Source organism: Nannospalax galili, unplaced genomic scaffold (genome assembly GCF_000622305.1).
Source record: "Nannospalax galili isolate Female #2095 unplaced genomic scaffold, S.galili_v1.0 scaffold481, whole genome shotgun sequence".
NCBI classification, from domain to species: domain Eukaryota; kingdom Metazoa; phylum Chordata; class Mammalia; order Rodentia; family Spalacidae; genus Nannospalax; species Nannospalax galili.
The window spans coordinates 1,215,475-1,241,988 of NW_008345609.1; positions in this window are offsets into that span (position 1 = coordinate 1,215,475).

Genomic DNA, 26,514 nt, shown 5'->3' on the forward strand with positions numbered 1-26,514 from the left:
TCTTTGTGAAAATCACTATCTACTGCATAAGTTTCTCTGCTGAGAGTTGAGAAGTATATTAATCTATGGGTATAATAATAAGTCATTAGGAATCAGTTAATACTATATATATGACATCATCCCATGGCCTGTGATCTGTCTAGCCTCAGATTCCTAGACCCGATAATCAATGCTAGGTGTGGGCTCCATCCTATGAAGCAGACCTTAAATCCAATTAGAAATTGATTACTCCCACAATAGTCATGCCACTATTGCGCCAGAGGCATACCTTGCCAAGCCAATTGTTCTCATAGGATTCACACTTTGGTAAGGTTTATGATTAATTTTATCTTTAAGTAGCTTGAATAGCACCTTCCAGAGCTATGAAAGCCAGCCGGTAGAGATGAGGCTTTGAAGTGAGTGCCAGCTTGATGTTCCACCTCTCCTTTCAGGAAGCCCCACACCCACTCACCCATGGTGGTTTAGTAGTTTCCTGACTTCTCTTGATTTTCAAAATGAAACAAGCATATCTAAGATTTTAAAGCTAGCATCCAGCTATGAGAAAGAACATACAACATTTGTCTTTCTGGGTCTGGGTTACCTCAATCAGGATCATTGTTTCCAGTTCCATTTATTTACCTGCAAATCTCATGATTTCAGTCTTTTTAAGAACTGAATAATGTTCCATTGTGTATATATACCACACCTTTATTATCTATTCATCTGTTGATGGACATCTACGTTTTTTCCCCAATTACTTGCTATTATGAAAAGGACAGCAATGAACATGGATGAACAGGTATTTCTGTAGAAGGGTATAGAATCTTTGGGGTATATACCCAAGAGTGATATGGATGGATGAAATGGTAGATCATTTTCTAGCTTTTTGAGGAATCTTCACATTGATTTCCATAGTGGATTCACCAGTTTGAACTCCTGCCAGTGGTGGATAAGAGTTCCCCTTTCTTCACAGTTTCACCAGCATTTGTCATTATTTGTTTTTTTGGATCTTAGCCATTCTTAGTGTGGTAAGATGAAATCTCAAAGTTCTAATTTGTATTTCCTGATGAGTTGAAAACCCAATACCCTGAATCAGATAGAGGAGAAAGTAGAGAATACATTGGAACTTACAGACACAGGAAAGGACTTTCTGAACAGGACTCTCATGGTACAGGAATTAAGTCCAACGATTGACAAATGGGACCTTATGAAACAAAAATATTTCTGTACAGCAAAGGACACCATCATTCAAGTGAAGAGACAACCTACAGAATGGGGAAAAAATCTTTACCAGATATACTTCTGACAGAGGGTTAGTATCTAAAATATACAAAGAACTCAAAAAAAAACATAAAAAAACAAGGGCTGGACAAATGGCTCAGTGGTTAAGAGCACTGGCTGTTCTTGCAGAGGACCCAGGTTCTATTCCCAGCACACATATGTCAATTAACAACTGTCTATAGTTCCAGTTCCAGGGGATCCAAAGCCCTCTTCTGATCTCCACAGGTATTACATGACACGGGCATCTACACCTAGCTGCATGCAACCAATACACTTATAGACATAAAAATAAATAAATAAAGCATGAAATAAATAAACAAGTAACACAATTAAAAGATGAAACCCAAATGGCTGAGAAATACTTTAAAATTTTTCAGCTTACTTTTATTTTAAACATCACATAGATTTAAGGACACACTTCCTTTTTATTGTTACAAGGTTTAGAAGAAAAAGTAAAAGAAGTTGTTCATTAGTTATTTAAAGTATAAAAGCCTCATGTAACTAAAAGTAATTATGAGTATTTGGAGAGTTTCTCACAATGGTTAAGATGCAATATCTGAAGTTAGATAACACATTGTTGTTTTCTCTGGTTGATATTTGTAGCAACTAAATACTCCAGTATGTCTTGAAATCATGAAAAAAAGAACACTTACATCATGAAATAACTATCATATCACAAAGCTCAAGCAAGAGAACGATATGCTTTGACAATTAGGCTGAAGCATAGGAGATAGCTATTGTTTAATATAAAAAAAGAGAAAAACTACAGTTCAGTACAAACTTGCCTTATTATCAAAGCAATTTCTGATTTCCTTAAAATTTATATTAGTCGTGCCAGGCTTGGTAGCCCATGCCTTTAATCCCAGCCCTGGGAGGCAGAGGCAGGTGGATCTCTGTGAGTTCAAGGCCAGCCTTGAACATAGTGAATTCCCAGACAACTGGGGCTACAGAGAGACCCTGTCTCTAAAAGATTAAAAAAATGTACACTAATCTTTCAGAAAAGTTGGTGACACAAGTTCAATATTCTCTTTTCAACAATGCAGAGACATGGAGGATATTGTGGGGTAATACTACTTAGGAAAGTTCTTAGCGTTTTCCAGTCTTGCTCTTGAAATGTATAGTTTCAACTTTGAGATAATTTTAATTATGTAATAGAGTAACTTTTACAAAGTTTACTAAAAAGTACTGCTTACATTTCTTTTGTTATTTTATTTATTATTTTTACTTTATGTGTATGAGTGTTATACCAGCATGTAGGTAAGAGCATTCATGTCATACAATGCCCATGGAGGACAGAAGAGGCTGTCAGATCCCCTGGAACGGGAGTTGTGGACAGTTGTTAGCTGCCATGTGGGCGCTGGGATTCTTCAAGAACAGTCAGTGTTCTTAAACATGGAGCCATCTCTCCAGTCCCTGCCTTCATTTCTAAAGGCACTTGATGTTCTGCCACACCAGAACTGTAAGATGCTCTACTGGTCTTTTGTAAGTGAAATATATAATCAATAGATACCTATATTTTCTCCTACTTTTATTTCTGTGGTGACTTTACTTAAGGCAGTGTGCATCGATTCCTGGCTGTGTTTAAGTGCGTTAGCATGGAGGCAGCTGTTGTAACAGCACAAGCCTCCCAGCAAATCCAATTTGTTAAGATTTCATGATGAGCATGAAGAGAAAATTGTAAACAAGACACAATTGTTTGGATTTTTGCTTGAGAAACAGAAAAGTCAATTATGTGTGTAGAGGAAAGGCAAGTTTCCCAGGAGACAAAAAGAAAGAAGGACTTTTCTATTTCTAGGAAATAGAAAATGTCTTTAATGATGTGTTCAGTGTTATCAGTGAGTGGATAAACCCATGCTGGAAATCCTGGCTGGTTATCACCTGGGGTCTTCCTTACACTACAGATCCCTGGACCTCACTCAAGGTCTAATCAATCACAATTCTCCAAAGGTTGGATCAAAGAAAATTTACCTGGGGCTGAGAGATGGCTTGTGGTTAAGAGCACTTGCTGCTCTGGCAAACCCAGGTTTGGTTTCCGGCACCCATATGATGGCTAACATTTGTCCATAAATCTCTTGTCTGGCTTCCACAGGCACTAAATACACATGGTGCATAAACAGACATGGCAAAGCACTAATAGACATTGGCATAGGATATGTGAAAGATGTCTCCATGATTTTCAGAGATAATCAGAGGGAACTGTCAGATAATAAGGTAAGATTTAGTGTCAATACAGTAGCTAGTGTATTTGTATTCAGGGACCAGACACTGTATGTTATCAATAAAACCTGTTTGACTCTGGGAGTCAGGAAAACCCAGATTCTGTTTAAACTTATCTAGTTATTGTCTGTGTGTTGCTGGGTAAAATATGTAAATTCTTATTATTTTAGTTTCTACATCTGTAAAGTATGAACAGGATAATCTACTTTATTAGGCTACTACAGGGATTAAATTAAATGTCTCAAGCACACCTGTCACCATTTCAGCATTGTAGCATGCTAATTAGCACATAGAAAAGGGGGTGAAGAAAGTAAAGATTAGTAACAGCTACAGTTTTCCCTTCTCTGAAGTAAATTCTTCCATGAAGGATGTTTGGAAGGCAGTTGTCCCTTGGAACAGCACAAATGTTTTCTTGCTTCTCTCCTCGCTTTCATGTAGGCTGGAATTGCTTTGAGAACAAGATGACTCTCTAGTGGCATGCAGGTTTTTAATGCTGGGAGTAGTTCTGTATGTAGGTCAATGGCTCTGTCTTTAACAAAAGTGTTGTTATGGACTTGGATGAAAATATACAATGGAGGCGTATCAAACCTGCAAATGACAGGACTGGAAAGTGAGACCTACTGCATGATTTATCTAATAAGATTACAGCAGGCATTGTGTAACCATCCCAGTAGGCTGAAATGGATCAGATACAGCATAACTGGCATAAGAGAAAGATCTAATATTAAGATCATCTCAAATAAAGAATGTGAGGGACTTAATAATAATTTAAATTCATAAGAGCAAAGTTTTCTTTCATCTATTTTATACTCCTATTGAATATTATTCCTGTATCTGTAGTAGAACTCACATTTTGTCCCATCATTTCTTTAGAATCTATCTCTGCATTAGTTTCCATGTGTATAAAAAACATGTTTTTCCAGGATTAAAGTTGCACGCCTATAATCTCAGCTACTTGTGAGACTGAGAGAGGAAGATTGAGAGTTCAAGACTAGTGCTGAATTGCCTGTCATTTTATCAGTTATTCTTTACGATCCATGGGATTTGGAACAAGAGCGAATAGTATCTGCAAGTACCTAGTGTAGTAGGCATTATTATTTCTCCCCAGTACCAAGTTCCCCTTTACCTTCACAAAAGTGGTAAGACTACACTTTCCAGCACTCTGTGGCAGGTGGAGGGGGAAAAGATATGTTTAGTTCTCACAAACCACGATAATTAATAATGGAATGGAATGTAGCTTGACCATAGTGAGTCTGTGGGAAGATCTGCATGATTATCCAGCCTGTCTTCCTCGTGTCCCAGCAATGGCAGTAAAAGATTCAAGTTGACTGGTTGCCTAACAAGACCCACCTAATGACAACACCAGTTAACATGCCAATGTGAATGGGAGTAATTTCAAAAGTTCCACCTCTAGAGGAAGAGATACAGGTTATCAATGGATGCTGAGGAAGAAAGAAACAAGTTTCTCTAGAGATGAACTCTGATGGATTATCTAGTCACAAGTGGTCAACCCTATACATTTGTTTACAGAGCCACCAGTAAATTAGCTTAGTGCATTATACATATATACACACATATATATGCATATGAAACAATATCAAAAAAGAGAAGAAATTGAGAGAGACTGAGGGGGACATGAGAGGAGATGAGGGAGAAGCAGGAGTGAAAATACAGTACTCAGGTATGAAATTCTCAAAAAATGTTTTAAAATTAAAAATAAATAAAATTGATATGCTTTTTTAAAAAGTTTCAAGCTGAGATGTGAGAGCTACAAGACTAAGGGAGCACAGACTGCTGAGTCACTACTCTGGTAGCTGTCCTGGAGAGTCACCTGGACATTCACCAGATACTGCATTAGTGGGAGATAATGTGAGGTGTTAAATCACTAAGATATAGAGTTGTTTCCACAGCATTAGTTTAGCCTTCCCTGACTCATAAAGTCAGACAACTCTCTTTAATGAAAGAGCATCTGATCCCGTTTATTGGTCCTCTGAACAGATGTTTTCTGTGCCTTTAGGTTCTTGCAATTAAAATATCATCATCAATGAAATAGTTTGACCTCAAACAATGTTATTTAGGTATTGGTTTAAATTTCAAATTTCAGGATGAAAACCACAGTGGTGTGTCTTGAGTCTGTCAGTCTTGATGTCCATGTAGCTCAGATTACTTTCTCACGTGTTATCCAACTTCTCCCTATTTTCCATGAATGTGGAGTCTGAAACATAGTATATTTTCCTCTGAGAAAGGTACAGGCTCAGAGAGGGGAGGTAATTTCTTTTGAGTCTTAATATGGAACAGATTCTATCATGTTTCATCTCACCCAATTTCTTGGTTTTGTACTGTTACAGTGCTTTGTGAAATTTTCTCTTCCAATTCCCAAAGCAATTTCTCTGGCCCTATGCAGGGGCATGTTTTGTTTGTTTAAAAATTTCATTTCAATAATTTTATGGATTTCCTGCAATGAGATGAATAATGTTTCTGGCAATGATAGGAGTCAGAAGCTAAGGAACAGAAAATCATAGAAATATATACAAATGAAAGTTAGTGTGTTGCTCTGCCAAGAGTTCACAGTCAAATAGAACTGAATGAGGTACATAGAGAGGAACCAGGGAATATATGACATAATACAAATGCATGACGATCTCAAGAACCCATGCACAGAAGCCAACACCATCAACCTACAGAGTCTATTTCAGAGTCTGAGACACACTTCTTTTAAATTTAGTCACTAAAGCCTGCTTAGTAGAAATTCTTCCCAGATCTGAAACTAATAGAACAGAGGCTTTATTTTCAATATTGTGTTTTATCTACCATAAAACCATTAGCTGTAAATATTGTAGTCATCAAATTGAAAGAAAGTAATAAGAAGAAAGAGATGTGGGGAGAGGGAAGGAGGAAAGGGAAGAAAGTAGAATAATAAAGACCATTTGGAAATGAATTATGATGATCAAATTAAAAATTAATTAAAATATGCAAGGCTAAGTCAAGGAGTTTTTAAGACATAAGTAAAAGATATGAAAATATAGTAGAAGACAAAAAGATAAGGAAATAAAAAGATCAGTAAAGGAAGTCCAACTTTTAGCTTATGATATCCAGAACAAACAAAACAATAGGAAGGAAATGACAACATAAATTACTTAAGGAACTATCCTCAAGCTGCAGGACGTACAGTTCCATCCTGATACAAACCAGAGCCCACAGTGTTCAGCCAAGGCTACTACTGAAAATACTCCACATCTGAGTAACTGCACTATTGTAAGCTGTGACAGGGAAGCTACTGTAAGGGCATCAGCAAACATGTTTATTCAGGGAGGGCTCATGGATTCAGTATCTATGGGATAGAAGGTAAGGAGACAGGTTGAGAAGAAGGTTGAATTTAACTATGCATTGAAGGTCTAAGGGACCTGAACAAATGTCCCTTTGCAGTTGCTGCTTACTGAAGGAAGAAACTTGGGCCTTATATCGTTCTTTTCTCAGTCACTGGTCGCAAGTTTCTTTTGAAAGGGCTATGATGACAATCATGACACTTATCGTTACCTCATGCAAGAAGGATCTCAACTAAGGGCATCACCAGGTAGAACTTGCAGAGCTGGAAGAATCAATCCTTCTTTCCTGAAGGGGAATCTGGAGTCCAGAATTTATTACAGTCTACACCCAATTATAATGGAACTGAACTTCTACTGTGCAATCGTGTATACAGGCTGAATGTCAAACCTTTGTCTCGTATACTGAATAAATGTCTAATAAACCACACTAAGACACAATGCTGTCTTTCTGAGGTCAGGGAAAGGACAACACACTCCCAGAAAAGGAAAGAAAAAACAAAAAAAGGTAAATCACACAGGTTTCAACAAAGTGAAATCAGACTTTTCCACAGCAACACTGGAAATAATTCTATTTCAGTATGTTGGTTGTTGGTATATGAGAAGGGTATGTATTTTTGTGTGTTAATTTTGTATCATGTCACTTTGTTGAAAGATTTTATCTTAAGATTAAGTTTATTGATGGAGTCTTTAGGGTCTCAGGTATCATGTATAGAATCATATTATCTGTATTGACTTCTTTCCTGTTCCTATCACTTTTATCTTCTTTTTTCTTACAATTCTAGCTAAGACTTCAAGCATTACATTGAACAGGAGTAGAGTAGACACCCTTGCCTGGTTCCTCACCTTAACTGACAACCTTTTTTTTTTTGTCCATTTAGCATGATGTTAACTATAGTTTTTGCTCAGCAGAGGTATGCTCCCTCCATCCCTAGCCTCTCCATGACTTTTACCATGAAGGAGTTTAGGTTTTGTCAAAAGACTTTTCTGCATCTACTGAGATGATCATGTGATTTCTGTCTTTGAGTCTATTTTGATAATATGGCTAACAGGTATTGGTTCATGCATGTTGAACCATCTCTGCATCTCTGGAACAAAACCATCTTGGCCATTGCAAACGATGTTTTTATATGATCTTGGATTCAGTTTTTCAGTATTTTATTGAGAATTTTTGCATCAATACTCATCAGGGAGATTGGTCTGTAATTTTATTTCTTTGTGTTGTTATCTGACTTTGATATCAAAGTAATACCGAGATTATAAAAAGAGTTTGGAAGCCTTCCTACCTTTTATATTTTACAGAATAATTTAATTAGTATTGGTGTTAATTCTTTGAAAGTCTGGTACAGTTCTGCAATGAGACTGTCTGGTCCTGGGTTTTTAGAAGTTGGGAGACTCCTTATTGCTGTTTCTATGTCATTGCTAGTTAAGGATGATATATTAATTCCATCTTGGTTTAATTTCTATACATTGCATACATCTAGAAATCCTTTCATTTCTGTTAGATTTTCCAACATAATGGAATAGAACATGTTTTAAAATTTAAAATATGTCCTTTTGATTTTCTAAATTTCATTGGTATCTGTGGTATGCCTCCCTTTTAATTTCCAAAGTTAATTTGGGTCTTTTCCCTGTTTCTTTGGTTAATTTAGCTAAAGTTTTGTTAGTCTTGTTAATCTTTTCAAAGGTTCAGCTCTTTATTTCATTGATTCTTTGAATTGTTTTTTACATTATTTTATTAATTTCCGTCTTGATTTTGATTCTTCCCATCTACTGTTTTTGGCTTTGGTTTGTTCATATTTTTTACAAATATTTCATTTTTTTTAAGCTATGTCCTTGGTGCTAAAAACTTTCCTCTTAGGATTGCCTTAATTTTGTCTCAAAGATTTTGCTCTATTATGTTTCCATTTTCATTCAGTTCAAAGAATTTTAAATTTCCTTTTTGATTTCTTCCTTGACCCAATTATCATTCAATAGTGTGGTCAGTTTCCATGAGTTTACACACTTTCTGTAGTTTCTGTTCGTGCTGATACCCAGGTTTATTTCACTGTGCCAGATAGAATACAGAGAATTATTTCAGTTTCCTATATTTGTTGATATATGCTTTGTGTCCTAATATCTGTTTGATTTTGGAGACTGTTCCATTGGGCTGCTGAGAAGAATGTGTATTCTTTATTACTTGGATTGAGGTCTATGGATGTTCTTTAAGTTCATTCAATTTAAGCTGTCATTCAATTCCAGAGACTCTCTGTTCAGTTGTCCAGATGACCTATTGATGACAGTGGGGTCATCAATTATGATGATTATAAATGGGAAGTCACCCATTATCACTGTGTTGGGGTTGACCTATGGTTTTAGATCTAGTAGTACTTCTTTCATGAAATTGGATGCCCCTGTGTTTAGTGTGCATATGTTTAGAATTGTAATATCATCATGGTGATTGTTTCTTTAATGAATATGAAGTGACCTTCCTTATCTCTTCTGACTAGTTCTTGTTTGAAGTTTCTTTTTGTGAGATATTAGAATAGCAATGCCTGCTTGTTTCTTAGTTCCATTTTCTTTGAATACCTTTTGCATCCTTTTACCAAACTAAGTTGTCTGTCTTTGATGATAAAGTGTATTTCTTGGATGCAGCAAAAAAACTGGATCCTGCTAGTCTATGTCTTTTTATTGGAGAATTGGTACATAGCTTTCAATAATAAATTCAAATATCAATGATCTCAATCCCTTTTATTTTGTTGTTTTAATGTGTTTTCTTAGGTCTCTTTCGACTCACTGTTCTGAAATTGTTTCTTCCTTGTGACCGCTTGAGTGCATTTAACCTTCTCTTCAGATGAAATATTCCTTACAGTATCTTCTGTAGAGCTAGTTTCATGGTCAAAAATTCCTTTATTATGTTTTAAGCATGGAAGATTTTTATTTTTTCTTCAATTTTAATAAACAGTTTCACTGGTTATAATAGTCTAGGCTGACAACTATGGAATTTCAGAACTTGGAAAACATCTTTCCAGGCCCTTCTTGCTTTAAAAGTTTCTATTAAAAAATCAGGTGTTATTCTGATGGGCTTACCATTATAAGTGATTTGATCTTTTGTTCACATACCTATCAATACCCTTTCTTTAGTCTGTGTTTTTAATGTTATAACTACTATGTCCTGAAGAACTTCTTTTCTGGTCCTGTCTATTTAGTGTTCTGTAGGTCTCTTATACCTAGATGGGAATCTCATTTTCTATGTTTGGTAAATTTTCTTCTATGATTTTTTTAATAGTTTCTGTACCTTTGTTATGGTGTTCTTTTTTTTAAATTGTTATGGTGTTTTCTTTTTAAAAAATATTTTATTTATTATTTTTATTTTATGTGTATGAGTGTACTGCCTGAATGTTTGTGAGTGCACTCATATCGTGCAATGCCATGGAGGTCAGAAGAGGGCTTTGGATTCCCCTGGAACTGGAGTTAAAGGATGGTTCATAACTGCCATGTAGGTGCTGGGACTTGAACCTGGGTCCTCTGCAAGAGCAGTCAGTGCTCTTAACCACTGAGCCATCTCTCCAGTCCCTCTTCTCCATCTTGTATGCCCACAATGCAAAGGTTAGGTCTTTCCATGGTGTTACACGGCTCTCCCATATTCCATTCATTTTCTTAAAATTTCCCATTGACCTTTTCTGAGTGGTCAAGTTCCATACTTTCTTCCAGCCCTGACACACTGTTGTGGCTTTCCACTGAGGTTTATATTTAGTTTATTGAGTTTTTCATTTTCAGCATCATTTCAGTTTCTTCAACAATTCTATTTTCTTTATTAAAATCCATTTTCATATCTTGTACTGACTTCCTTATTTCATCCAGCTCTTTGTTTTTGTTCCCTTGGAGTATATTCATACTTTCTTTGAGTCATTTAAACATAATTATCAATACTCCTTTGAATTTTTGTTGTGGAAGATTTCCAGGTCATTCTCATTGGGGTTCAATATTAACTATGATATTAGTAATTTGTGGATTTTGTGGGAAGTGTGCTGTGATGAATTTTTGTGTTGTTTTGGTTTCTGCACTGGGACTTGCACATCTGCTTCTTTTTGCTCAAATGACCTTTCTTCTTTTACTGTGGGAATCTGACATGTTCATGAGAGGATTAAGTTGTAAGAAGGCTGAGACATTTTCTTCTGCAGAACTGGTATTGAAGGTTTTAGTTTCTATCCCTGGTTTTCTGCTGAGCGTTTGCTACTGTCTGCATAAACAGACACTATGCAAATGTCAGCACACCCCTGCCTCATTCTCTCCTCCACCGCCATCTATTGTGACTCTCTCTGTTTTGTACTACCTTGAGTAAAGTCTGGTCAACTGGTAGTTGGAAGCAGGAGATCTCAGCAAGTTGGGTGTGAAGTCAGGAAGCCTATGGGGTTAGAAGGTTCAGGGCCTACCTATGAATGCTGGGAAGAGAATTACTGGAGGAACTTGGAGAGCCTATGTGGTGAAGGCAAAAACAAATTCTAAATACAAATTTTTTTTTCTAACTAAAATTTTATTTTATTTTAAATTTCATTTATATGTGTATGTGAGTAATGGGAATGGATATTGGGTTTGAGGGGAAAGCCTCAAAAGTACTGGACAAGAACCACATGCCCATTTATAGAATATTTACATAGCAGCCACCACTCCAGAGTTTGTATATCCTAAGCTTGTTCCTTTATTTTTAATATATTTTATTGAATTTTTTGTAGATTTCATGCAATACACCTTAATTATAGTCACCACCCCACTTCACTATCTGCACCCCCCCCATATCTCACCCATAGGACTTCATGTATTCTGTCATATATGTTAAGGCCTATCAAGTCAAATTTTGTACCCATACGTCCCTCGGTGTGAATTCATCCACTGGAGCCTGTTCAGCCCGTATAGAATCACTCCCTTAAAGAAGATAAACTCTCCTTCACCCAGCAGTGATCAGCTGCCAATAGTTCCTTGCCAGAGTTGTGGCTTCCTGTTACGGGTTCTCCTCAAGCCAGCTGTGAAGACCCTAACCTGGATCAGGTCCCCTGCTGATTAGGGGGGCAAGAGGCATGGAGCCACGACACAGACACCAGGAGTTGGGTAGAAGCAAGCACTAGGCGAGGTGCTACAGGCTCCGTTTAATGCAGGAGGGGGCAGGCCTTATATTTCCCTTTTCTCCGCCCCCAAGTCCCTTTAGTTTTCTGATTGGTCCATACCACGCAGTCTGTCAGTAGTCACTGGGCTCTCAAGCAGGGTATGGAGACGGGGCTCCTTTTGGCAGGCTATTTGCAGACCAAGAAGTGAAGTGAATTCTCGCTGAATCCCAGGGCTCTGGGTCTGCACCATCTTTGGAGACCTCCTCCTACAGCTTCCTTCTCATTTCTCCAGTTCTATGTTGTTTTTTGTCTGATTGAGTCAGCATGGGTCTTGTGCATACTGGCACCATGGCTGTAGGTTCATATGAGTAAAGTTCCAGGAGCCTATAAGACTCTGTTTCCTTATAGTCACGTACCTCCTCCCCTGGCTCTTATAATCTTTCAAGCCCCTCTTCCACAATGGTCCCTGAGCTCTGGATGGATGGGGTTTAATATAGGAGTCCTGTCCAGGAACCCATACTCGTCAGTCTAGATTCTCTACACTTTGGCCAGTTGTGGCCTTTTGTGTTCAGTACCCTCTGTTACATGAAGAAACTTCTCTGATAAGAGTTGAGAGATGCATTAGTATTCTCTCTACCCCTTGTTCCACTATGTTCCATGAGTCTTAGCTATAGAGGTTCCATTGTAGATGTGTCACTTAGGGCTAGGCATGTCATAGACACTTATTCTCTGCGTGACCAGTTCTGGAACTCTCTTTGATGAGTGGTGACTAGTATACTTGTTTGCAAATATAAGGATTCATATTTAGCATATAGCAAGAAATTATGTTTGTCTAGGGATGTGACAGGCTTCGGGTTTTCGCTATGATTGACAACCTCTCTGGCCGTGTGTATTTGGCTATGTTTACAGTGCCACACATGAATTCCCTCCCACTTAGTGAACTTTAAGTCCAGTTAGGTAGCTGCTGATTACTCACAAGATAAAAGTGCCACTACTGTACCAACATAGTCTGCTGTGTTGGTCATTGTTGTGGTTATTAGGCTTTAAAACTGGAGTTGGGCCACTCCAGTTTTGATTGATTTTCTCCCTTAGCAGCTTGCATAGTGTCCTCCAAAATTATGAGAGCTTGTCTTCAGGGAGGAGGTTTCGAGATCAGTTCCAGTTCCATTGCTCCAAGCCTTGTCTCATAAGTATAGCATGTCTTTGGCAATAGGGTCTTACCTTGAAGCTCTGGGAGATAATCAAGGGCTATGTCAATAACCTGTGTAATTTGGGAAGTCTTTTGGACTACCCTGACCAAAACCTCTCTCTCCCCCTCCCTCTATAACCCTTCCTCTTCCCTTCCTAGTTAAGGTACCCCCATTTTCCCCATTTCACTCTTGATAATACTTCTCTCTATGATCTCCCCTCTCTTGGGCTCCTTCTTCCACTGTATACCCATGGTTCCTTATATAACCCTCCCTTTTCACCTCCCAGTAAAATACCCCCATTTTACCCATTTCCCAATTGGTGACACCTGTCTCTTACTATTCCTCTCTCTCAGGCTCCTCCTTTCCACTGGGTTTCTTTCTATTTCTCTGGCCTCTGCCGTTACATCAGGATATATCCCCACATATAAGGATTTGGTGCTAAGATCCATAAATGAGGGAGGACATACTTGTTTGTTTTCCTGAGTCTATGTTACTTCACTTAGTATAACAGTTTCTACTTCCACTTATTAACCTGTGAATTTCATTGTCTTTCCTTACTGCTGAATTGAACTCCATTATCTAAATGTACCACATGTTCATTCTCCATTCAGCAGTTGAAGGGCACTTAGGCTGCTTCCATTTCTTAGCCCAGGAGACTGAGTCAGGCACTCTCACAAAGTCTCAGAGGGAAGAGCATGCAAGGAGAGATGATCCAACATTATTTTTAACCTGACTTAGTCACACAAGTTTAGCAAGAAAATGTATGAAATATAAAAATATTCAAGATATGTACAGATTCAATAAATACTTACCATCTACCTTTTAAAGGTACTAAAGAATGTTCTCCAACAAACAAAGGATCAAATCAAGACAGAAGAAGCAGTATTCAAGAAATACAAGATTTCCCATCATACCCATCAAAAAAAGAAGAAAAGAGAAACAGCAGCAGTTGAAAAGAAAACTCCAACACTCCAAACACCAGGACTGCAACCTTCACTGAACTTTCCACTGGGGTGGGCATGGCAGGAATCTGTTCCCAAGCTCACTCAAAATGTCAGATCCTTGTTAGAAGAGCCTGTCCACAGGACTGTTTCACAGCATGACACCTGTGTCCTGGGAAGTGGTAACTGAAGAAAAGGCAAGATGCCAACCCAAGTGCCTACAAAAGTGTTTACGGGGTAGAAGCAGTAGCCATTTTATATGGAAAGTAAAATCCATCATTTCTGCCACAGGGAAAGGGTTACACAAGAGCATGAATCCAAGTAGAGGACCATTCAGAACTGGCTCAGATGCTGCTGGCTATGAGGAAGATGAGAGCTGTGCACCATTCCTATAGAAAGCCCATTGTCATGGCAGCAAAAGCAAGGGAAAGGTCTCTCGGAGAAAAACGTCAACAAGGAACACAGAGATTATTTGATAAATTTGATACTGTGTCAATATATGTGAAAAACATTATGGAGAAACAAAACAGTGTTTCATTTAAAATTATGATTGTAACCTTTAATTTTAGCACATTAAGAAAGCATAGAAAGAGGCCATTAACTTGAGAAAGAAAGCAAAGCATGTGAAAGACATAACCATAGCACTCTGTAACTCCTCAGCAAACAGCATTTGCAGGACAAGGCATCACAAATGATTTTATTTGACAAAATTGTGACAGGAACTAAGTTCAAAATTAGAATAAGGATTTTTAAAATGTCATGGAAACAGAGGTTTTACCTACACTGAAGCCTCAACTTACCATGATAGGTCAGTAGATAATTTCCGAAGTTACACTGGGTTAATAAATAATTCCTAAAATCTGTAAATCAAGAAAATCAACCTTAGTGTATTATTTAACAATAAGAAAGGAAATATGAGCTAAAAGTCAAAATATTTTAAAGTTTCTAGATAATAGAACAAGAATGAACCAGAGAGAGTAGAAAGCTGCTGTTTTATTATAAAGCTTGAAAATACCATCGACTTGTTTTCTGTTTAAAACTATGAGCATATGTTTATTTGATGAAAATTTAAAATTTTAAAGATAAAATATGAAGCATAAATATACTTTTGGCATTATCTTAAATCAGAATTATAGACAGATGATAAAACCCATTCCTGACTTTAAATTCACATTATCTAATAGAACCTAAGACACAACCACTAGGCTTTTGCTGTTCTTGCCTTCCTTTTTAAAATTCTTTTTATAATTTGTCTAACTAAAGCTTATATTTTCCTACTAAAACAGACATCTTTCCAATTAAGTGAAGCTTCTGCTGAATTGGATTTTAATTGTTCAGAAAGAAGTGAACCTTTATTCTTCATTTTCCCTGTAATTTTCCCAATATCTCAGACCCACCATCCACCAAAGAACAGAAAGGTGAGTTGGCTTCATCCTGACACAAATGGGAACATAACAGGGTTCAACTCCAGGTGAGCTTAGAATAGTGACCATTAGGATGTCTGTTCCTTTCCTGCTGCTGCCAAGCAAGCTGGCCTCACTGGCCAGGAGTTAGCAGACTCTGCTTTTGGATCCAAGTCACTGATCACATCTAAAGTGTTATTGCCTGAAACCCACAGAGAGGTAGGAATGCAATCATTGGAAAATGTGTTTTTACCATAGAACTTTTGAGAAAGGACAAACTTGTTAATGTTTTTCCTAGAGAGCTGACCAAATATTAAATGGGACTGGTGATAGCTCTTATAAATTAATTTTTAATTATTTAATATTTTAGTTTAATAAACTAACTTTTAGTTAATAGCTCTTATATAAATTAATTCCATAGAAGAGCAATCATTGAAGCATAAACAGCATGATGAGGATCAACAGCTGGAGAGTTGAAAGTGATCACCTCCTCTCATTTTGCTTGGACAGCATGCAGTCTTATGTAGAAAACTGTCTGCTGGAATGAGAGAAGAGTTGGCTTTTGAAGCATGTGTAGCCACAGATAATTTACCTTTCCAGTGATTCATTAGGTTAATAGCCTGGCTTTCAACAATTGCTGCAAAGAAGAAATCACTAATATTTATACTGCTTTCAGTCTATAAAGTTCTTTGAAAACTTTACAGTCTGTAAAATTCTTTCAGTCTGCGAAGACTCTTTTCCATCACCAAGAGTCATGGAAATAAAAAGTACAGATCAATGGTTCTCACAGTAAAAATAGGGAAGACATACAAATTCTGATGGCCAGGTTCCTCTCATACCAATGAAATTGGAATTTTGGGGGAGATGTTGGCACTGCCTTTGTCATAACCATCCCAGGTAATTCTAATTTTAGTCACACTGAGAGAATGTTACAAATGGGACATGCATGATGGGAAAGCTACGTACTTAGAGTATCTCAGTCCTCTATTTATCGGCAATGTAGTTTAGAGCCAGAGCCTTGGTTTCTTTTCTTGGAAAATAAGAACATAAGCCCTCTTTTCTCTTGTGGGAAAACTCAAGTCTTAGGAGAGAGCCTCTGGAAGCACCATGTAGACTATGAGGTGCAAACTTATTCTGATGCCAGTTCCAAAACAGAGAAACATAAAGTAAGAGAGCAAAGCAAAACTCTCCACCAGCCTGATGGACACAGTCCTGGAAAGTTAATCTTTCCAAAAGAAAAGCTCTTGAGACATATTATGGTCATCAAAGCCTAAACACTTGGGGTTCTATCTGAGAATAACTATGAGAAAATGAATTCCAATAGTAGAACTTTAGGGACCAACAAAAATGAGAAGATTCCAGAAGGAGCACACAAGACTTCCACAAGCCCTCTAAAGTCTCAACTCCTCAAGTTACTGTAGCATGAGTTTAGGATGGGCCTGTTTTAACTATTAGTCTCATGCTATGCTAATATAGGCCATGTGCCTGGCACAGAATAAACACTTAAATATATACAATAATAAATATCTCCATAGGAAGAAAGTTTTCACTACAAACTCTGTCTAATACATAGTCATAACTTGAACCATGTAAAGGAAAACATGCAGAGGAAAGAAGGGCATATTATCCATGAAGGATGAGTCTAAATGGCTAGACCAACATCCCAGGACTATAAAGGATACAAGGTATCTGAACAAAAAGCAATCTTTACCAAGTAGAACTAAATTCTCAGCCTATAAGCACACTTTATTGGAGTCCTGACAATCATTGCAGTCTGGCAGGTGCTCAGAAGATTGTAATCACTATACATGCAAAAGGTCAGGAAGTTCTGGTGATGCTTTCTGGAGGAGATGAGATCTGAGCTAAGCTCTTAAGGTGGATGCCATTGAATGGTCCATACTAAGAAGATATGTTAGTAAAGTAACATGGCTAAAGAGAAAGCCAAAATTACTAGGGGAAATAGGCTAGATTATATACTTGTAAGCATATCCCTGGGTAAGGCTGGTCCAACAGTAGCATTTCTATCATATTCAGCATCTGTTCATTCCACAAGTTTTTTTAAAATTTGTTCTGCTTTTTCGCATCTCTATAAGCCAGGATCTGCACTGTGTATTGAAGTTGAATTACTGGATGGTTGGTGATTCCTGTTCCCAAGCAGCTTACAATAACCCATTTAGGAATTCACAAGAAAGCAGACTGGACAGGTTGTATGACTCTGGACAATTGACTCCCATTCTTAGGATGACAGTGGTAAAATTTTAACAACAGAATGGTTAACAATATTTAATTAAAAATATGGTTGCAATTCACTCATCAAATATAAAAAGCACATATTAAGTACTGTTATTTCTTACCACATCACCAGGCTTGGTCTGGGCAAAGAAAAACAAAGGAGAGCAGAGCGACAGGTTATTTTCTAGAGCTGAAACTACTTGTAAACAATCAGACCATAGACTTTCCCGGCCACATGATGCACATCTGGTTACATTCCACAACTCTGATGTTGACAGTTCAGTTTCTCCATTTTTCCCTAGGAAACTCTCAAAGTTGATGAAATTGGACTGGCCACGCTTATAGTTTAAGCATGCTAGTGTCCCACCATATGTCTGATATCTGTGTCCCTGGTGTAAACAACCATTTATGAAAAGAAGAAAACGACAGTTGTTGTAGTTCCAGTGGAAGGGTTGAGGCAACCTACAACACAGACATTGACATTTATAGGAGTAAAAGGAGCCCTTAGACTTCTCTTGTTAGAGTTTCCACTTGGATACAGCATCTGTGGGCCAGATGGTCGTCTGTGGGCAGATTGGGGCTGGGAACCTGAGCATGGTTTGTGACTATGAGGAGAGGAAATTTCAAAACAAAACTTGCCTTCCATTGGAAAATATTGCCTCAGCTTGCTCAGGGACTTTACCTCATCAGCAACAATAATCAACATGATGGTGATTTACAAAGACAATAAAAATAAACAGTATTCTTAGATCTGGCACAGAGCCAGGGGATGGGTTTGATTTCATCTGAGATGATCCAAACACACAACGATTTTGAAACCACTTGTTTTGGTGCTTGGGAATTTGGCTTCCTTAATGAAAAAGTTCTTCTGGGAAATTTAGACTTTTTCAAAGCTGAAAATCTTGGTCACACCTTGATGATGTGTTTTCCTAAGTTCTTAAAGGCTAAAGTCACATTTTTGTGACTTTCGTTCATAGGATTCACACCTTTACCGTGTGTTCAATGTATGGTATGCATGTGAGTGTTTGTGTGTATTGGTATGTGTCTGTAAGTATCTATTAATGAGAGAAGGAAAAATGAGACAAGAAACAGGAAGAAGACAAGAAGGGCATTGGGAAGAGGAAGAAGAAAGCACAGGAACGAAGAAGAAAAGATGGGTGATGGAAGCCAGAACCAAGGTAGAGGCGGAGAGTTCTCAACAGTTGTAAATGTGAGAGAGTCTCAGTCTCTCCAGCAGGTATCTGTGCCTGCCAACAGCTTTGAGTAGTGAACATCATCTAGAAACCAGTCTCCGGAAACCTCAAATGATATAAAAATGTGACTATCACCCATGCCATCTTTCTAAAAGAGATTCAAAGCACCCATTTACATTTATTTTTTATTAGTTTTATTCATTATTATTGTGTTACATATGTATGTATATATGTGTTCATGATGTGTCGGGGGGAAAGTGTGCATGCCACAGTATGTATGAGGAGGTTAGATAACAATTTTATGGAGTCAATTGACTCCTCCCACCTTATATGTGTTCCAGGGATCAAACTAAGGCCCCTAGGCTTTCATGGCAAGCATCTTACATGCTGAGACACATTACCACTTGACCCACATCCATTTTTTTAGATTGCATATATTGGAAATAGTAAATTTCTATGAAATTAAAACAATCACATTTCTATATTACTTGTACTTTCCTATATAATATTCAACATTCTAATGTTCTCTTATTTCTCAAAAGATACACATTTGGGGCTAGAGAGATAGCCATCAGAAAAATGCAAATGAAAACTGCTTTGAGATTCCATTTCACCTCAGTCAGAATGGTGATGATTCAGCAGTTAAGAACACTGGCTGCTCTTGCAGATAACCTGGGTTCAGTTTCCAGAACCCACATGCCAGCTAACAACTGTCCATAACTCCAGTTCCAGGGAATCAGAGGCCCTCTTTTACCCTCCATGCACATTGCACACACATAGTGTACTTATATACATGTAGGCAAAATATACACATAAAAATGTCACTCAAAAAGAGTTTTTAAAAAGATATACATTTGATTAACTATCAATTTGTGACCATTTATTGCTAAAACAAAAAGTATGCAAGGAATCTGAAGGATATGGTATTTCAGCTTGTTTTTAAATATACCTGTATCAGAACCATATGTTATATAGTATAAAATCTATTATATGGGGGGCTGGAGAGATAACTCAGCAGTTAAGAGTGCTGACTGCTCTTGCAGAGGACCCCAGTTCAGTTCCCAGTACCCATATGATGGCTGGCTAACAACCAAGCCATATAACTCCAGGTCCAAGGGAATCCGATGTGCTCCTCTGACCTCTGTGGACATTGCACAACACATGTGCACTTACATACATGCAGGCAATACACTCATACACATATAATAAAATAATAAATAAAATAAAAAAAGAATCTATTATATGTTAGACATGGTGATGTGCTATCAAATCTCCCTCCTCTTCTCAAAAAGTCCTCAGCTATCTGCCCATTCAGAGACTACCTCAGCAGTAGGGAGCTACCTTGCTGGTCCTTCCTGTCCTCGGTGAGTTCATATACAATGATCAATGAAAGCAAGCAATAAAAGCCTGTTCATGTCAGTGGAACTACTCTGATCATCCACTTCGGCATCACAGCTCCCCAGAGGATACCTGAGGCTGTCCTGGAGCACTGCAGATCAATATTCTAATTTGGCCATTTTGCTTTCTTTCCCTTCCCTCTGCACATTTGATCCCAGGAGTACACATAAGAAACATCTTGGTACCTAAACTCCATATCAAAGTACACCTCCCAAAGAACCCAACCTGTGGTATTTGAGTGAAATCTGAGCCTCTTGAAGGCAGAGGTTTCAGTCTATACAGTCGACATATGCTAATGCATCTCCATGCCAAGAGTTGTATTTGCCAGATAATATGTGTTTAATATTTATCAATTAAATGGGACTTCATCTACCTAGTAAAGACTCCCCAGGAATAGAATAAAATACTTAAAAAATAGGATTAATTTCTAAAGAATGACCACTGGAAACAGGAGAAAGCCGTATTCTTGTGGGCTGCCTACAATGCTGTATGCAGTAGAAACACAACAACAAGACCATACCTAAAATAAGGTGGAATGTGAGGACTGACAGCTGAGGCTGTCCTCTAACCCCCACACATATACTATGTCACAGATACACCCACTTTCACACACACACACACACACACACATGCACACAAGTGCATGCATGTACAAAACACATTTTACATAGACACATATGCACACACAAATATAAATGACTGAATCAGTGTTGATCAATATACCAGTGAAAGATACAATGGAAATGCTGATATTAACTTTTTCTATAATCTATGAGCTAGATATGTTTCATCATTTTGCCTTAATTTAAAACAGATAGAAAATCATCTTGAGACACACAACAGTTGGGGAGAAATGGCTATGCTCATTTTTCAAGACAAGCAAAACATATTGTCCATGTGCAAGCAGAATTCAGAGAGGGTTTGCATAATTTGTGAATCATTTTGAGGCATGGACATTAAACTTTATATCAGATAGTCCAAATTTCTTTCCTTTTGCAAATTCCCCAAGCCAGGCTTCAGCCTTCTTTATCCTGCCTTCCAGAGCCTTCTAGGGTTCACTTAATAAGGACCACTTTTAGCAGAGTGATATAGAATCCCTGTCATGATAAGTGAGATCACTTTGGAGTAGGGCCAAGAGAGACATAAACAAGCTGGCCTCCAGACAGCAAAGCAGAACTTGCACACACTTGGCATCATGCATTTGTGAAGGGAACCCTTCCACTTCTGGCTCACATAAGGCAAGACTCCTTCCCATTTTATGGAAATGGAAAAACAATGCTTCCAGGTTTGCTTTCAAACATTGCCTAGAACTTAGAAAAGACAGTATGCATAAAGCAAGCTTTTCAGCAGGAGAACATTTGGAGACATGTCAGGGTGGAGACTGTTTTCACCTCAAACTATGCTTGAAGGCCTGTGGTTAAAGCAAGCTCTCAGAAAGTTTTGAGTTTTTCATTATGCACAGGACTGGCTGAACTTGAACTAAGCTTCCCTTTCCTTAATTTCCAACCTCCATACAAACCTTTTTCCACTCTTTTCAAATTCCCTCCTCTCATCTCCCGTCTTCTTCTCCTGCTTTCTTCTTCTCCCTTTATTTTCTTTATCTTTTCTGCTTTCAACTGATGTTCTTTTCATTCCTTTCTTCTTTCCCTTTCATGAATTCCCACCCATTTTTTTCATTTCTCCTTTCCTTCCAGCATACTTGGTTTAATTGCTGAAGAAAGGAACGTAAAGCCACCAACAGAAAATGTTCTATCTACTTATAATTTTATAGATCCATATTATATCATAAAATTTTAGGGCAATCAGAAAGGACTCATGGAGAGGGAGGCCAGCTCAGCTGTAGTTGCTGGCATGGCACGCAAATCTCCAGCACCATAAGAAAGGAGTGTGGAGGTATACCTTCTTTATGGCAGTGACAGTGAACCCTGGGGAGAGAAAGCACCACCCTTCTGCCTTGGAACAGCCTGAGGAATCCCTTCAGAGACCTCTGCATGGGCAAATACTGATTTCTTGACTTTGCCACAGAAAACAGTCAGAAGGTGAGGCAGTATGAAGAAGAGATTCATTAAAAAGAGATTTAACATAGATTCAGACATGGGGTCTTGTAGGAAAAGAGATGCTCCTGGAAAACCAGGTATAGGTGTGGGCTTCTCAAGACAGTCACATGTAGGTGTCTTAGCAGTAGCCATGTATACAACTGTGGTAACTTCTAAAACTATCTCAAAGAGCTCCTAAGGAATTTTTTCTCCCTTTTGACAAATAAAACCATAGCATGGTTTCTGATGTATCTTTGATAGGATTACAAACTGATAAAGAAAAACTATGCAGGCTGGAGAAATGGCTCAGTGGTAAAGAACACTTGTTGTTCCTGCAGAAGACCCAGGTTTGAATCCCAGCACCCACATGGCAGCTAACAACTATCCGTAGCTCCAGTTCCAGGGGATCCAACAGCCTCTTCTGTTCTCTGCAGGCATTGCACAACATGGGTGCACTTACCTACATGCAGGCATACACATAAAATAAAAAAATAAATAAAATATTAAAAATATTTTAAAAGGACTGGAGAGATGACTCAGTGGTTAAAAGCACTGACTGCTCTTGCAGAGGACCCAGGTTCAATTCCCAGCACCCACATGGCAGCTACAAACTGTCCTTAACTCCAGTTCTAAGGGAATCTGAAACCCTCTTCTGACCTCCATGGCATTGTATGACATGGATGCACTCACATACATACAGGCAATACACTCATACACATAAAAGAAAAACTATGGTTCACAAAGGCTGTACAAGGAAGAGGTTGACATGTCTTTCACTAGAAATGGAGTTTCTTGTGGGATTCTTGGAAAACTCATTGCAGGTTTATAACTAGAAAAGGTAAAAGTCCATACTCCAAGATCATAGACACTTAGGACTTAAGCATGATTTTTATTTGAAATATCTCTATATAAGGATTATTTTACTTATAAAGGCAACCTTTACATTAATTTTTACATTACATTAATTGTGTTGGAATTCTTTATATATTTTTATTGAACTTTTGTAATTTCATATAACAATCTTTAATCAAATTTACACCCCCTACCCCATTCATGCCTCCCCCATCCCCCAACACGACCTCATGTATGCCATTATACAAATCCTCTCCATTCAGGCATTTTTATCCAAATGTCCCTCAGTATAAATTCATCCACTGGAGTCTAGTCAGCCCACCTAGAGATCATATGTAAGGCACACGTTTCCTCTGCTTCCCTGTATTCCTAAACCAGCCCTGGCCCTTACAATCTTTCCATCCCCTCTTCCTGTACTGGGATTCTTGACTTTTACCTGGAGAGAGGCTTCAACCAGCCTCCATAGCCTCCTTTCGCTTCACATGTCCCCTAAATTTTCCTTGTTTTCTAGCCCCCCTTTCTCTTTCCTATCTTCTTTCCTGTCCCCTTTTCTCTTTACTCTTTTTATTCTCACTTTTCACTCCAATCAATCATTTACAGCACACACAGGGTAGTATCATGTTACAGATTAAGAAACAAAATCCCTTAGGGATTTGTTACTCAAGGGAAGCACAAATAGTGGCTTCATTCATTTCCTTTATGTAACAATAGGATTAAGAAACTTTTCCCTCCCCATCCCACTCCAAGATAGTTACATAAATTATACCACAGCTGAGACAATCATTGTCCTGCCATTTGGAGAAGATTAACAGTGGAGTAATTCTAAAATAAACCCATTGTGAAACATGGGTATGCATTCATGAAGTCACTGAACAGATGTCCACTGACCACTTTTATGTGTGCTGGCATTATGAATACAGCGCTGGATAAAACTAATCCCGTTTTAATTTAGTGGATTATGATTTTAGAGGAGGATTTTTTTTATTTGAGAAACATTATGTCATATTGCCTAAAAATACTGCCTCTGCAATCAGGGCGATCTGTACACCAAACCTGACTTAGCCTCATAATGGTTATAAAACCTTGGATAATTACTTAACTTCTTCAAGCTTTAAGTTTATAATTGGTAACTAAGCTAATGCCTTCAGAATGATTATAATTGCTACAGTTATACACTGATCATAATGTCTGGCACTGAAGACTGCACAAGCTAGGAAAGGGCTCTACCACTCAGTCACAATCCTAGCCCATCATAGTTCTTCTCGAGTTAAAAATATACACAGAACTACACTCGGATCCTTAGTACCTGAGTATGGATATAAAGTCATCAGGTAGATTTCACTGGTAATGTTTAATTTAACAGGAAGTAAATTTTTATGCTTCCTCCTCAAATATATCTTTTTTTATTTGTTGATTTTTCTGTGTATATATCATACAGAACATCCCACACAGTCTTATTCATCTATATACCCACTTCCCAAATGATACCCTCCCATAGCCTCCCCCCTCCCACATACTGGAGCCCACATAGTCTGTCATCCCTGTTACTGTCCTCTATGTTGTTGCCCCGCCCCCAGCCATTCTCCAGTGCTTGTCTGTCTGCTGAATCTAGTCAGCCTATCTAGAGATCCTTGTTTTAGGAAGATCAGCTGTTCCTCATCTAGCAGCAATAAGTTGTCAATATTCCCTCAGATAAGATTGGGGTCTGCTGTTCATTTTACCAGTTCTGTGATGGGTTACTGTCTGGGAGTCTCTTGGGCCACCCTGGCCAACAGCTCAAAGGAAGGTTTCTGCTGTCTGGCACTGTTTTTCGTTATGTAGCCTTTAGCTATACATATGGACACTTAAAGAATTATACTGATCACTTTAATCTTTGGTTGTACTTTCTTTTTGGGTGTTTAAGACCATACAGTTGGGCCAGATTAAACTATTTATTTTTACTCTTAAGGTCTTTTGAGGATCTGTTCCTCAGGGGTCACATGGGCTTGGGGGGAGCCTCTGGCTCCTTTCTTTTACCAGTTCCATGTATGTGAAGATAGTCAAAGGTCCTGCTCAACTGTGGCTGGCTTCACTTGGAAGCGTGGAGGAAATGTTTCATCTGTGTTGACCCTCTTCTTTGTAGACTGAACACTGGTTCAGGTCCATCTGGTGGGGTCTCCATGGCCTCCTTGCTCAAGAGGACAGGTGACGCACCACAGTTACAGGACATTTTGAGAGATGCTCATAGTCCCCTGGAACTTAGTCAACCTAGGAGGGCAAGGAGCAAAAACTGTCCTTCCTGTCCCCCTAACCAAATTAGTATAGACCTCAAAGTATGGCTGATAAACATCCAAGAAGTTTCCACAAGTCTGGTACTTTTAATTACCATATGCCATGTAGATAGAGCTTGGGCAAAGACCAAATGCTCTCAGATAAACCTTGCCTAGGCGTATAATCACCAGATACATAGAGATTAAAGATGCATGTGCAAACATCTAAGTGTTAGTAGCATTAAAAATGTAGGAAACATCATATTTTAAAAGGAAATGGAGATCTTCTTTACAAATCTTCTTTACAGATCTTCTTTAAAACTCATTCAATTTTATATCTTACAGGGTTTATACTGAGTTCAATGTTGTATAATGGTATTAATTCAACTGTGAACCTAAAAATTTACAGCCACTTTTGAAAGATGTATCCTTGCTCTGGGGTGTGTTACTGGATACGTTAAAGCTGTAATGAAATGTTTCTTCTAATCATGTGGTTATTAAATTTCAAAAAAGTGTTTAAACAAAGGATCCTGCTTCATGTGAGATTAGTATTTACAACTTTCAACTTAAGTTTCCATAAGTAGCTGTAAGAAGGCATGTGCAAACACATTAGTGTTAATTGAATTAAAAATGAAGTTTTCTGTGTGAAACTGCATATTTTAATAATGAAATAGAGATCTTTTTTAAAAGTTAAAACCTCATTTAATTTTATGTCTTATAGGGTTTATATTGAGTACAATATTGTATAACTGTATTAATTCAACTGTAAACCTAAAAATTTACAGCCAATTTTGAAAGACATGCATCTTAGCTCTGGAAATTGTTATTGAATATGTCAATGCTGTTGCAATGAAATGCTTCTTCTAAGTATGTGGTTATTAGGTTCAACAGAAAATCTAAAATTTTTATAGCCACTTTTGAATGAGATGTATCTTTGCTCTGGAAAGTATGTTAAAGCTGTAATGGAATGTTTCTTCTAAAACAATAATTTAAAAATAAAAATTTAAAAAAGAAATTAAAAAAATAAAGGAATAAAAAAGATAAGCTGGGCATGGTGCCCATATCCCCCACACTTGGAAAGCTGAGGCAGGAAGCCTGAAGCCAGTCTGTTCTACCTTGTGGGTTGCAGGCCAGGC